General features: G+C 29.7%; 1 protein-coding gene across 7 annotated transcripts in view; it reads right to left on the bottom strand.

Moving 5' to 3' along the window:
• LOC145296047 (regulating synaptic membrane exocytosis protein 2-like) overlaps positions 1-14,939 on the bottom strand; it is an 874,180-nt gene that overhangs the window by 583,185 nt on the left and 276,056 nt on the right. The window lies entirely within an intron of this gene.

Genomic DNA, 14,939 nt, shown 5'->3' with positions numbered 1-14,939 from the left:
AAGATGAATTAGTATGAATTGAAGAGTTGATTGGGTAAACTGAGTTAAAATGAATTAGTATGAATTAAAGAGTTGATTGGGTAAACTGAGTTAAGATGAATTAGTATGAATTGAAGAGTTGATTGTGTAAACTGAGTAAAGATGAATTAGTATGAATTGAAGAGTTGATTGTGTAAACTGAGTAAACATGAATTAGTATGAATTGGAGAGTTGATAGTGTAAACTGAGTTAAGATTAATTAGAATGAATTGACGAGTTGATTTTGTAAATTGAGGTAAGATCAATTAGAATGAATTGAAGAGTTGTTTTTTTAAACATAGTTAAGATGAATTAGTATGAATTGAAGAGTTGATTGGGTAAACTGAGTAAAGATTAATTAGTATGAATTGAAGAATTTATTGTGTAAACTGAGTTAAGATGAATTAGTATGAATTGAAGCGTTGATTGTGTAAACTGAGTAAAGACGAATTAGTATGAATTGAAGAGTTTATTTGGTAAACTGAGTAAAAATGAATTAGTATGAATTGAAGAAAGAATTGTGTAAACTGAGTTAAGATGAATTAGTATGAATTGAAGAGTTGATTGGGTAAACTGAGTAATGATGAATTAGTATGAATTGAAGAGTTGATTGTGTAAACTGAGTTAAGATGAATTAGTATGAATTGAAGAGTTGATTTTGCAAACTGAGTAAAGATGAATTAGTATGAATTGAAGAGTTGATTTTGTAAACTGAGTAAAGATGAATTAGTATGAATTGAAGAGTTGATTTTGTAAACTGAGTAAAGATGAATTAGTATGAATTGAAGAGTTGATTGTGTAAACTGAGTAAACATGAATTAGTATGAATTGGAGAGTTGATAGTGTAAACTGAGTTAAGATGAATTAGTATGAATTGAAGAGTTGATTGTGTAAACTGAGTTAAGATGAATTAGTATGAATTGAAGAGTTGATTTTGTAAACTGAGTAAAGATGAATTAGTATGAATTGAAGAGTTTATTTGGTAAACTGAGTTAAAATGAATTAGTATGAATTGAAGAGGGAATTGTGTAAACTGAGTTAAGATGAATTAGTATGAATTGAAGAGTTGATTGGGTAAACTGAGTAAAGATGAATTAGTATGAATTAAAGAGTTGATTGTGTAAACTGAGTTAAGATGAATTAGTATGAATTGAAGAGTTGATTTTGCAAACTGAGTAAAGATGAATTAGTATGAATTGAAGAGTTTATTTGGTAAACTGAGTAAAAATGAATTAGTATGAATTGAAGAGGGAATTGTGTAAACTGAGTAAAGATGAATTAGTATGAATTGAAGAGTTTATTGGGTAAACTGAGTAAAGATGAATTAGTATGACTTGAAGAGTTGATTGTGTAAACTGAGTAAAGATGAATAAGTATAAACTGAAGAGTTGATTTTGCAAACTGAGTATAGATGAATTAGTATGAATTGAAGAGTTTATTTGGTAAACTGAGTTAAAATGAATTAGTATGAATTGAAGAGGGAATTGTGTAAACTGAGTAAAGATGAATTAGTATGAGTTGATTAGGTAAACTGAGTAAAGATGAATTAGTATGAATTGAAGAGTTGATTGTGTAAACTGAGTAAAGATGAATAAGTATGAATTGAAGAGTTGATTTTGCAAACTGAGTAAAGATTAATTAGTATGAATTGAAGAGTTTATTTGGTAAACTGAGTTAAAATGAATTAGTATGAATTGAAGAGGGAATTGTGTAAACTGAGTAAAGATGGATTAGTATGAATTGAAGAGTTGATTGTGTAAACTGAGAAAAGATGAATTAGTATGAATTGAAGAGTTGATTGTGTAAACTGAGTAAAGATGAATAAGTATGAATTGAAGAGTTGATTTTGCAAACTGAGTAAAGATCAATTAGTATGAATTGAAGAGTTTATTTATTAAACTGAGTTAATATGAATTAGTATGAATTGAAGAGGGAATTGTGTAAACTGAGTAAAGATTAATTAGTATGAATTGAAGAGTTGATTGTTTAAACTGAGTTAAGATGAATTAGTATGAATTGAAGAGTTGATTTTGTAAACTGAGTAAGGATTAATTAGTATAAATTGAAGAGTTGATTGTGTAAACTTAATTAAGATGAATTAGTATGAATTGAAGAGGGAATTGTGTAAACTGAGTAAAGATGAATAAGTATGAATTGAAGAGTTGATTGGGTAAACTGAGTAATGATGAATTAGTATGAATTGAAGAGTTGATTGTGTAAACTGAGTTAAGATGAATTAGTATGAATTGAAGAGTTGATTTTGCAAACTGAGGAAAGATGAATTAGTATGAATTGAAGAGTTGATTTTGCAAACTGAGTAAAGATGAATTAGTATGAATAGAAGAGGTTATTTTGCAAACTAAGTAAAGATGAATTAGTATGTATTGAAGAGTTTATTTGGTAAACTTAATTAAGATTAATTAATATGAATTGAAGAGTTGATTGTGTAAACTGAGTAAAAATGAATTTGCATGAATTGAAGAGTTGATAGTGTAAACTGAGTAAAGATGAATTAGTATGAATTGAAGAGTTGATTGTGTAAACTGAGTTAAGACGAATTAGTATGAATGTAAGAGTGGATTTTGTAAACTGAGTAAAGATGAATTAGTATGAATTGGAGAGTTTATTTGGTACACTGAGTTAAAATGAATTAGTATGAATTGAAGAGGGAATTGTGTAAACTGAGTTAAGATGAATTAGTATGAATTGAAGAGTTGATTGGGTAAACTGAGTAAAGATGAATTAGTATTAATTGAAGAGTTGATTGTGTAAACTGAGTTAAGATGAATTAGTATGAATTGAAGAGTTGATTTTGCAAACTGAGTAAAGATGAATTAGTATGAATTGAAGAGTTTATTTGGTAAACTGAGTTAAAATAAATTAGTATGAATTGAAGAGGGAATTGTGTAAACTGAGTAAAGATGAATTAGTATGAACTGAAGAGTTGATTGGGTAAACTGAGTAAAGATGAATTAGTATGAATTGAAGAGTTGATTGTGTAAACTGAGTAAAGATGAATAAGTATGAATTGAAGAGTTGATTTTTCAAACTGAGTAAAGATGAATTAGTATGGATTGAAGAGTTTATTTGGTAAACTGAGTTAAAATGAATTAGTATGAATTGAAGAGGGAATTGTGTAAACTGAGTAAAAATGAATTAGTATGAATTGAAGAGTTGATTGGGTAAACTGAGTAAAGATGAGTTAGTATGAATTGAAAAGTTGATTGTGTAAACTGAGTAAAGATGAATAAGTATGAATTGAAGAGTTGATTGTGTAAACTGAGTAAAGATGAATTAGTATGAATTGAAGAGTTGATTGTGTAAACTGAGTAAAGATGAATAAGTATGAATTGAAGAGTTGATTTTGTAAACTGAGTAAAGATGAATTAGTATGAATTGAAGAGTTGATTGTGTAAACTGAGTAAAGATGAATTAGTATGAATTGAAGAGTTGATTTTGCAAACTGAGTAAAGATGAATTAGTATGAATTGAAGAGTTTATTTGGTAAACTGAGTTAAAATGAATTAGTATGAATTGAAGAGGGAATTGTGTAAACTGAGTAAAGATGAATTAGTATGAATTGAAGAGTTGATTGGGTAAACTGAGTAAAGATGAATTAGTATGAATTGAAGAGTTGATTGTGTAAACTGAGTAAAGACGAATTAGTATGAATGTAAGAGTTGATTTTGTAAACTGAGTAAAGATGAATTAGTATGAATTGAAGAGTTGATTTTGCAAACTGAGTAAAGATTAATTAGTATGAATTGAAGAGTTTATTTGGTAAACTGAGTTAAAATGAATTAGTATGAATTGAAGAGGGAATTGTGTAAACTGAGTAAAGATGAATTAGTATGAATTGAAAGTTGATTGTGTAAACTGAGTAAAGATGAATTAGTATGAATTGAAGAGTTGATTGTGTAAACTGAGTAAAGATGAATAAGTATGAATTGAAGAGTTGATTTTTCAAACTGAGTAAAGATGAATTAGTATGAATTGAAGAGTTTATTTGGTAAACTGAGTTAAAATGAATTAGTATGAATTGAAGAGGGAATTGTGTAAACTGAGTAAAAACGAATTAGTATGAATTGAAGAGTTGATTGGGTAAACTGAGTACAGATGAGTTAGTATGAATTGAAAAGTTGATTGTGTAAACTGAGTAAAGATGAATAAGTATGAATTGAAGAGTTGATTTTTCAAACTGAGTAAAGATCAATTAGTATGAATTGAAGAGTTTATTTATTAAACTGAGTTAAAATGAATTAGTATGAATTGAAGAGGAAATTGTGTAAACTGAGTAAAGATGAATTAGTATGAATTGAAGAGTTGATTGTTTAAACTGAGTTAAGATGAATTAGTATGAATTGAAGAGTTGATTTTTCAAACTGAGTAAAGATCAATTAGTATGAATTGAAGAGTTTATTTATTAAACTGAGTTAAAATGAATTAGTATGAATTGAAGAGGAAATTGTGTAAACTGAGTAAAGATTAATTAGTATGAATTGAAGAGTTGATTGTTTAAACTGAGTTAAGATGAATTAGTATGAATTGAAGAGTTGATTTTGTAAACTGAGTAAAGATGAATTAGTATGAATTGAAGAGTTGATTTTGTAAACTGAGTAAGGATTAATTAGTATGAATTGAAGAGTTGATTTTGTAAACTTAATTAAGATTAATTAGTATGAATTGAAGAGGTAATTGTGTCAACTGAGTAAAGATGAATTAGTATGAATTGAAGAGTTGATTGTGTAAACTGAGTAAAGATGAATTAGTATGAATTTAAGAGTTGATAGTGTAAACTGAGTAAAGATGAATTAGTATGAATTGAAGAGTTGATACTGCAAACTGATTAAAGATGAATAAGTATGAATTGAAGAGTTGATTGTGTAAACTGAATAAAGATGAATTAGTATAAATTGAAGAGTTGATTGTGTAAACTGAGTAAAGATGAATTAGTATAAATTGGAGAGTTGATAGTGTAAACTGAGTTAAGATGAATTAGTATGAATTGAAGAGTTGATTGTGTAAACTGAGTTAAGATGAATTAGTATGAATTGAAGAGTTGATTTTGTAAACTGAGTAAAGATGAATTAGTATGAATTGAAGAGTTGGTTTTGTAAACTGAGTTAAGATTAATTAGAATTAATTTATGAGTTGATTTTGTAAACTGAGGTAAGATCAATTAGAATGAATTGAAGAGTTGATTTTGTAAACATAGTTAAGATGAATTAGTATGAATTGAAGAGTTGATTGGGTAAACTGAGTAAAGATTAATTAGTATGAATTGAAGAGGTGATTGTGTAAACTGAGTTAAGATGAATTAGTATGAATTGAAGCGTTGATTGTGTAAACTGAGTAAAGATGAATTAGTATGAATTGAAGAGTTTATTTGGTAAACTGAGTAAAAATGAATTAGTATGAATTGAAGAGGGATATGTGTAAACTGAGTAAAGATGAATAAGTATGAATAGAAGAGTTGATTTTTCAAACTGAGTAAAGATGAATTAGTATGAATAGAAGAGTTGATTTTGCAAACTGAGTAAAGATGAATTAGTATGTATTGAAGAGTTTATTTGGTAAACTGAGTAAAGATTAATTATTATGAATTGAAGAGTTGATTGTGTAAACTGAGTAAAGATTAATGAGTATGAATTGAAGAGTTGATAGTGTAAACTGAGTAAAGATGAATTAGTATGAATTGAAGAGTTGATACTGCAAACTGCGTAAAGATAGAATTAGCATGAATTGAAGAGTTGATTGTGTAAACTGAGTAAACATGAATTAGTATGAATTGGACAGTTGACAGTGTAAACTGAGTTAAGATGAATTAGTATGAATTGAAGAGTTGATTGTGTAAACTGAGTTAAGATGAATTAGTATGAATTGAAGAGTTTATTTGGTAAACTGAGTTAAAATGAATTAGTATGAATTGAAGAGGGAATTGTGTAAACTGAGTTAAGATGAATTAGTATGAATTTAAGAGTTGATTTTGTAAACTGAGTTAAGATGAATTAGTATGAATTGAAGAGTTTGTTTGGTAAACTGAGTTAAAATGAATTAGTATGAATTGAAGAGGGAATTGTGTAAACTGAGTTAAGATGAATTAGTATGAATTGAAGAGTTGATTGTGTAAACTGAGTTAAGACGAATTAGTATGAATTGAAGAGTTGATTGTGTAAACTGAGTTAAGATGAATTAGTATGAATTGAAGAGTTGATTTTGCAAACTGAGTAAAGATGAATTAGTATGAATTGAAGAGTTTATTTGGTAAACTGAGTTAAAATGAATTAGTATGAATTGAAGAGGGAATTGTGTAAACTGAGTAAAGATGAATTAGTATGAATTGAAGAGTTGATTGGGTAAACTGAGTAAAGATGAATTAGTATGAATTGAAGAGTTGATTGTGTAAACTGAGTTAAGATGAATTAGTATGAATTGAAGAGTTGATTGTGTAAACTGAGTAAAGATGAATTAGTATGAATTGAAGAGTTGGTTTTGTAAACTGAGTTAAAATGAATTAGTATGAATTGAAGAGGGAATTGTGTAAACTGAGTAAAGATTAATTAGTATTAATTGAAGAGTTGATTGGGTAAACTGAGTAATGATGAATTAGTATGAATTGAAGGGTTGATTGTGTAAACTGAGTTATGATGAATTAGTATGAATTGAAGAGTTGATTTTGTAAACTGAGTAAAGATGAATTAGTATGAATTGAAGAGTTGGTTTTGTAAACTGAGTTAAAATGAATTAGTATGAATTGAAGAGGGAATTGTGTAAACTGAGTAAAGATTAATTAGTATTAATTGAAGAGTTGATTGGGTAAACTGAGTAAAGATGAATTAGTATGAATTGAAGAGGGAATTGTGTAAACTGAGTAAAGATGAATTAGTATGAATTGAAGAGTTGATTGTGTAAACCGAGTTAAGATGAATTAGTATGTATTGAAGAGTTGATTGCGTCAACTGAGTAAAGATGAATTAGTATGAATTGAAGAGTTGATTTTTCAAACTGAGTAAAGATGAATTAGTATGTATTGAAGAGTTGATATTGTAAACTGAGTAAATATGAATTACTATGAATTGAAGAGGGAATTGTGTAAACTGAGTAAAGATGAATTAGTATGAATTGAAGAGTTGATTTTGTAAACTGAGTAAAGATGAATTAGTATGCATTGAAGAGTTGATTGTGTAAACTGAGTAAAGATGAATTAGTATGAATTGAAGAGTTGATTGTGTTAACCGAGTTAAGATAAATTAGTATGTATTGAAGAGTTGATTGCGTAAACTGAGTAAAGATGAATTAGTATGAATTGAAGAGTTGATTGCGTAAACTGAGAAAAGATGAATTAGTATGTATTGAAGAGTTGATTGTGTAAACTGAGTAAAGATGAATTAGTATGAATTGAAGAGTTGATTTTGTAAACTGAGTAAAGATGAATTAGTATGTATTGAAGAGTTGATTGTGTAAACTGAGTAAAGATGAATTAGTATGAATTGAAGAGTTGATTGTGTAAACTGAGTAAAGATGAATTAGTATGAATTGAAGAGGGAATTGTGTAAACTGAGTAAAGATGAACTAGTATGAATTGAAGAGTTGATTGTATAAACCGAGTTAAGATAAATTAGTATGTATTGAAGAGTTGATTGCGTAAACTGAGTAAAGATGAATTAGTATGAATTGAAGAGTTGATTGCGTAAACTGAGAAAAGATGAATTAGTATGTATTGAAGAGTTGATTGTGTAAACTGAGTAAAGATGAATTAGTATGAATTGAAGAGTTGATTTTGTAAACTGAGTAAAGATGAATTAGTATGTATTGAAGAGTTGATTGTGTAAACTGAGTAAAGATGAATTAGTATGAATTGAAGAGTTGATTGTGTAAACCGAGTTAAGATGAATTAGTATGAATTGAAGAGGGAATTGTGTAAACTGAGTAAAGATTAACTAGTATGAATTGAAGAGTTGATTGTGTAAACCGAGTTAAGATGAATTAGTATGTATTGAAGAGTTGATTTCGTAAACTGAGTAAAGATGAATTAGTATGAATTGAAGAGTTGATTGTGTAAACCGAGTTAAGATGAATTAGTATGAATTGAAGAGGGAATTGTGTAAACTGAGTAAAGATGAACTAGTATGAATTGAAGAGTTGATTGTGTAAACCGAGTTAAGATGAATTAGTATGTATTGAAGAGTTGATTTCGTAAACTGAGTAAAGATGAATTAGTATGAATTGAAGAGTTGATTGTGTAAACCGAGTTAAGATGAATTAGTATGAATTGAAGAGGGAATTGTGTAAACTGAGTAAAGATGAACTAGTATGAATTGAAGAGTTGATTGTGTAAACCGAGTTAAGATGAATTAGTATGTATTGAAGAGTTGATTTCGTAAACTGAGTAAAGATGAATTAGTATGAATTGAAGAGTTGATTGTGTAAACTGAGTAAAGATGAATTAGTATGTATTGAAGAGTTGATTGTGTAAACTGAGTAAAGATGAATTAGTATGAATTGAAGAGTTGATTTTGTAAACTGAGTAAAGATGAATTAGTATGCATTGAAGAGTTGATTGTGTAAACTGAGTAAAGATGAATTAGTATGAATTGAAGAGTTGATTGTGTAAACCGAGTTAAGATGAATTAGTATGAATTGGAGAGTTGATTGTGTAAACTGAGGAAAGATGAATTAGTATGAATTGAAGAGTTGATTGTGTAAACCGAGTTAAGATGAATTAGTATGAATTGAAGAGTTGATTGTGTAAACCGAGTTAAGATGAATTAGTATGAATTGAAGAGTTGATTGTGTAAACCGAGTTAAGATTAATTAGTATTAATTGAAGAGTTGATTTTGTAAACTGAGTAAAGATGAATTAGTATGTATTGAAGAGTAGATTGTGTAAACTGAGTAAAGATGAATTAGTATGAATTGAAGAGTTGATTGTGTAAACCGAGTTAAGATGAATTAGTATGTATTGAAGAGTTGATTGTGTAAACTGAGTAAAGATGAATTAGTATGAATTGAAGAGTTGATTGTGTAAACTGAGAAAAGATGAATTAGTATGAATTGAAGAGTTGATTGCGTAAACTGAGAAAAGATGAATTAGTATGTATTGAAGAGTTGATTGGGTAAACTGAGTAAAGATGAATTAGTATGAATTGAAGAGTTGATTTTGTAAACTGAGTAAAGATGAATTAGTATGTATTGAAGAGTTGATTGTGTAAACTGAGTAAAGATGAATTAGTATGAATTGAAGAGTTGATTGTGTAAACCGAGTTAAGATGAATTAGTATGTATTGAAGAGTTGATTTCGTAAACTGAGTAAAGATGAATTAGTATGAATTGAAGAGTTGATTGTGTAAACTGAGTAAAGATGAATTAGTATGTATTGAAGAGTTGATTGTGTAAACTGAGTAAAGATGAATTAGTATGAATTGAAGAGTTGATTTTGTAAACTGAGTAAAGATGAATTAGTATGCATTGAAGAGTTGATTGTGTAAACTGAGTAAAGACGAATTAGTATGAATTGAAGAGTTGATTGTGTAAACCGAGTTAAGATGAATTAGTATGAATTGAAGAGCTGATTGCGTGAACTGAATAAAGATGGATTAGTATGAATTGAAGAGTTTATTGTGTGAACTGAGTAAAGATGAATTAGTATGAATTGAAGAGTTGATTGTGTAAACTGAGTAAAGATGAATTAGTATGTATTGAAGAGTTGATTGCGTAAACTGAGTAAAGATGAATTAGTATGAATTGAAGAGTTGATTGTGCAAACTGAGGAAAGATGAATTAGTATGAATTGAAGAGTTGATTTTGTAAACTGAGTAAAGATGAATTAGTATGAATTGAAGAGTTGATTGTGTAAACTGAGTAAAGATGAATTAGTATGAATTGAAGAGTTGATTGTGTAAACTGAGTAAAGATGAATTAGTATGAATTGAAGAGTTGATTGCGTAAACTGAGTAAAGATGAATTAGTATGAATTGAAGAGTTGATTGTGTAAACTGAGTAAAGATGAATTAGTATGAATTGAAGAGTTGATTGCGTAAACTGAGTAAAGATGAATTAGTATGAATTGAAAAGTTGATTGTGTAAACTGAAGAAAGATGAATTAGTATGAATTGAAGAGTTGATTTTGTAAACTGAGTAAAGATGAATTAGTATGAATTGAAGAGTTGATTGTGTAAACTGAGAAAAGATGAATTAGTATGTATTGAAGAGTTGATTGTGTAAACTGAGGAAAGATGTATTAGTATTAATTGAAGAGTTGATTTTGTAAACTGAGTAAAGATGAATTAGTATGTATTGAAGAGTTGATTGTGTAAACTGAGTAAAGATGAATTAGTATGAATTGAAGAGTTGATTGTGTAAACTGAGGAAAGATGAATTAGTATTAATTGAAGAGTTGATTTTGTAAACTGAGTAAAGATGAATTAGTATGAATTGAAGAGTTGATTGTGTAAACTGAGTAAAGATGAATTAGTATTAATTGAAGAGTTGATTGTGTAAACTGAGTAAAGATGAATTAGTATGAATTGAAGAGTGTATTGTGTAAACTGAGAAAAGATGAATTAGTATGAATTGAAGAGTTGATTGTGTAAACTGAGTAAAGATGAATTAGTATGAATTGAAGACTTGATTGTGTAAACTGAGTAAAGATGAATTAGTATGTATTGAAGAGTTGATTGCGTAAACTGAGTAAAGATGAATTAGTATGAATTGTTGATTGTTTAAACTGAGTTAAGATGAATTAGTATGAATTGAAGAGTTGATTGTGTAAATTTAGTTAAGATTAATTCGTATGAATTGAAGAGTAGATTGTGTAAATTTAGTTAAGATGAATTAGTATGAATTGAAGAGTTTATTTTGTAAATTGAATTAAGATGAATTAGTAATTATTGAAGAGTTGATTTTGTAAACTTTGTTAAGATGAATTAGTATGAAGGTTAGATTAGTTTTTGTGTAAATTGAATGAAGTAGACTTAGTACGAATTAAAATATTGGTTTTAAAATGATTGAGAGGAAGAATAGAGTTAAAAAGAATTAGTATCAATTGAAGATTTGTGTTTAAATTTTATTATGAAGAGTTGGTTGTGTGCCTCCTGTTAAGAATTATTAGTATGAATTGAACGTTGTGTAAATTAGGTTAAGAAGAATTATTTTTTATTTAAATTTGGTTGAGTAATTTTAGTTGAGTAGAATTAGTATGAATTTAAGAGTTTATCGTGTAAAATTGAGGTAAAATTCATATAAATTGAAGAACTGATTGTAAATTTGTGACGTGACCGTCTCTGGGAGTGGTAGGTCTCCCTATTGGGGAGGGGTTGAACTCCCAAAACACTGGAGAATTTGTTAAGTATTATTGTATGCCCATGCATTGGCATCCAAGCGTGCTGAAAGATTATTCATTTTATTATTTTTATAAAACCGACATATAAACTTGATTGCTTGGTGAAAGTGACAATTTGATGTCACTTTGAGAGACATAACGTAATATAATTTCGTTTCCGGTGACAGCGAGCTCCAACTCAGGGACGTCTGGCATCTGATTATAATACCAGAAGGTTGACCTTTTCTGATCATTAGAAACAGGCCTGAAAGCGTTTGTAGATTCACAGGTTCACACATACTTGGGAATTCCCTTGAGGTGACGTATTTACAGGCAATTGGTCTAGGGTCTTTCTGCGAATCTAATACTTAACGAAGGGTCGTCACCTCCCTATCTCTTTTCCCAACTGTCACCACAGCAAAACTGAGAGTAATTAATTCTAATTAGTAGTCGAGTTTTGTCAAAATCAACATCTGAACAATAATTTATATTTTGTACATCTATCTTGAATTAACCAGTAGAATAGATTTATCCAAGTCTCCTTTTTTTTTTATGTGCATAAAATTGATTCATTTCCAGTGTGACAGACTAACGAAGCAGCGACCTATTAACCTGAAGGTGAAGTAGTTCCAACCAGATCGACTGAATCCCCTGCGAAGAATGAGCACAGGTCACATTGGGGTTTGTGACCGAGGTTTGATTCGTATTTGATAAAGGAGATCCCTATTCCCTGAGGGTTCACAAATTGAGTTCAAGTGAATTTTGTTTAATCAGGAAATTAGTTGTGTAAGTTAAGTTTAGATGAATTTGTATTAACTGAAGACTGTGCTGTGTAAATTGGGTGACAAATATTTAGTATCAATTTAAGAGTTGATTGGGTAAATTGAGTTAAGAGGAATTAGTATGAATTGAAAAATTGATTGAGTAAATTGAATTAAGAAGACTTAGTATAATTTGAAAATTTGGTTGTGTAAATTGAGTTAAAATGGAATTAGTATGAATTGAAAAGTTGGTTTTGTAAAGAGAGTTAATAGAAATTAGTATGAATTGTACAGTTGATTGCGATGGAAAGAATAAGACTCACTTGCATACATTGAGAATAGAAGAATTAGTATGAATTAAAGAGTCTGTAAATTCAGTTAAGAGGAATTAGTATGAATTGGTGTGTTGGTTGTGTAAATTGAGTTTAGATGAATTTGTATCAATTGAAGATTTGGTTGTATGAATTGAGTTAAAAAAGATTAGTATATATTGAAGAGATGGTTGTTTAAATTTAGTTATGAGAAATTAGCATTGCTTGAAGAGGTGGTTGTGTTAATTGCGTTAAAAAGAATTCAAATAAATTTGAAGTTGGTTGTGTAAATTGAGTTTTAATGAATTAGCTTGAATTTAGGAATATGTTGTGTATATTAAGTTAAGATGAATTTATATTAATTGAAGAATTGGTTGTTTAAGTTGAGTAAAGATGAATTTGTACCAATTGAAGAGTTGGCTGTGTTAATTAAGTTAAGTTGATGCTGTATTAATTGTACAGTTGGCTGTGCAAATTGAGGTGAGTACACTTAGTATGAATTAGTATGAGTTGGTTGTGTAAATTGAGTTGAGAGGAATTAGTATCAATTGGAGAGTTTGTTGTGTTAATTGATAATAGCAAACAGGCTCCTGAACAGAAGCGTGTGCTTTATCCCAACTATAATCAATGGACCTGAGGTAATCTTGTCAGCATAAGACAAAACCAAACTCTTTGCCAAAAACTTTGCAGCTATTTCTACCCTATGTGACCAAGGCAGTCAACCCCCATATTTTCTTCTGTATCAGAAAACACTCTATGCAACATACAAATATTAGTGTGTGATGTTGCCAAGCTAATCAAAACCCTGATTTCAGTAAAGCAACTGGCCCTGACAACATTCCAATTATAGTGCTCAAAAAACTTCAACCAGAACTAGCTCTCATACTTACAAAGCTGTTTAAGCATTGTCTTAAGGAGAATTGCTTTCCAATACCCTGGAAAATCTTAATGGTATGCCCTGTATTTAAGATTCCAGATGATCGATCATCTCCCACTCAGTACAGACAAATAAGTCTCCTGTGCATCATGAGTAAGTTACTTGAATCTGTGTTAAATAGAGAAATAGTCAACCACCTCAGCAAAAATAACCTTCTTAGTGATTATTTTATGTTAAACTTATGCAAAACTGATCCTTCACTCTAAATTCTGAAATAATTGGGTTTTTTATTTTTTTTTTATTTTTACAGCCAAGTTTTTTCAGGCAATTTCAAAAATAAAATCTCATTTTTTTGTGTTGAATGAATTAGCATAGATGCATAAATGGAGGACAACCTGGATTCTTCTCTTAAGAAGGATTTAATTATGTTAAGTATTTATACCATAGGATCTGATTTTCCTGAGAAAACCATCGTGTCATACCTTGTCAAAAGCCTTAGATATACCTAGGGCTACTGCCCTTCTCTCCCCTGCCTAATCCAGTACATGTTCAGAAATTACAGTTAGGATATCTGCAGTAGAATGGGCTGGCCTAAATCCATATTGATTGTCAGACATAAGTTTAGCAATTGTACGGTGGTGGCCTAGAGCTTTTATTAATTATGGACTCAAATATTTTGTCGAAAAGAGGGAGGAGGCTAATGGGGTAATTTAATGAATCAGTTCTTTTGCCAGAATTCTTGTAAACTAGTGCCACAGAAGCAGTTTTCCAGTAGTCAGGAAAGCATGATTTGTTAAGGTATTTGTTGAAGAGTTTGGAGAGAACTGGAACATCCTCAGCAGAGGATTTTTTTAGTAGTGCAGCCAGAATGAGGTCAGATCCACATGCTTTTGAGGTGTCTAAGTTGTTTATCATATCATGAGAAGCGGTGAGTTTCAGATCATCTTGTGTTGTTTCTGTCTGCAACGGAAAATCAAGGAGGAAGTGGTTTACTGGGTCCAAAGTAGAGTTTAAGGCAAATTAATGGGCAAACATGTTAGCTTGCTTAGTTGCCGTGCAAACAACCTCATGATTGTTGGATAGTGGGGGGAACTGTTGTAGATTTTCCATAAATCACGAGTTCCTAATTTCTACACTTTAAGACATTTTCTGGTGGTTTCAATATATTCTCTCTTCGCTGTCACTACTTATTTCTTACAATTACTTCTAGCTTCTATAAACTTTTGTCTGTTTGTACTGGATTTATACTGGAATAAATCTGCGGGATGCATGTTGCCTCTGAGTAATGACAGTTGCATAGTAGAAGTAAACCATTGGGGAGAGTTGGGTTTGCTATAGAACTTCTGTGTGGAAGCATGTGCTTCAATTGCTGCTTTGAACCATTCAGTAGTCTCATTTGTGCACTGTTCCACATAAAGAGAAAAGATATTTCCTCATGGGGGATCTCAGTCAGCCTTATTGCAGTACATTGCTGTTTTGAGCAATAGCTCTTCAACTTGGGATCAAGAGTTTAGTCTAGAGTGATGTCTATCATTATCACAGCATGATCACCACTCCTAAGTGGACAATAGGTATTTGTTACACACTTCTAAGTAACTGTTGTTAGAAATAGATCAAGAAATGCGGCTTGCTGGTCGTGATAATCTGGGAGA

Source organism: Euprymna scolopes, chromosome 16 (genome assembly GCF_053919585.1).
Source record: "Euprymna scolopes isolate OS-2025 chromosome 16, ASM5391958v1, whole genome shotgun sequence".
Taxonomy (NCBI): Eukaryota; Metazoa; Mollusca; class Cephalopoda; order Sepiida; family Sepiolidae; genus Euprymna; species Euprymna scolopes.
Note: the sequence above shows the minus strand (reverse complement) of the source record. Positions and strands in the feature narration are given on the sequence as shown.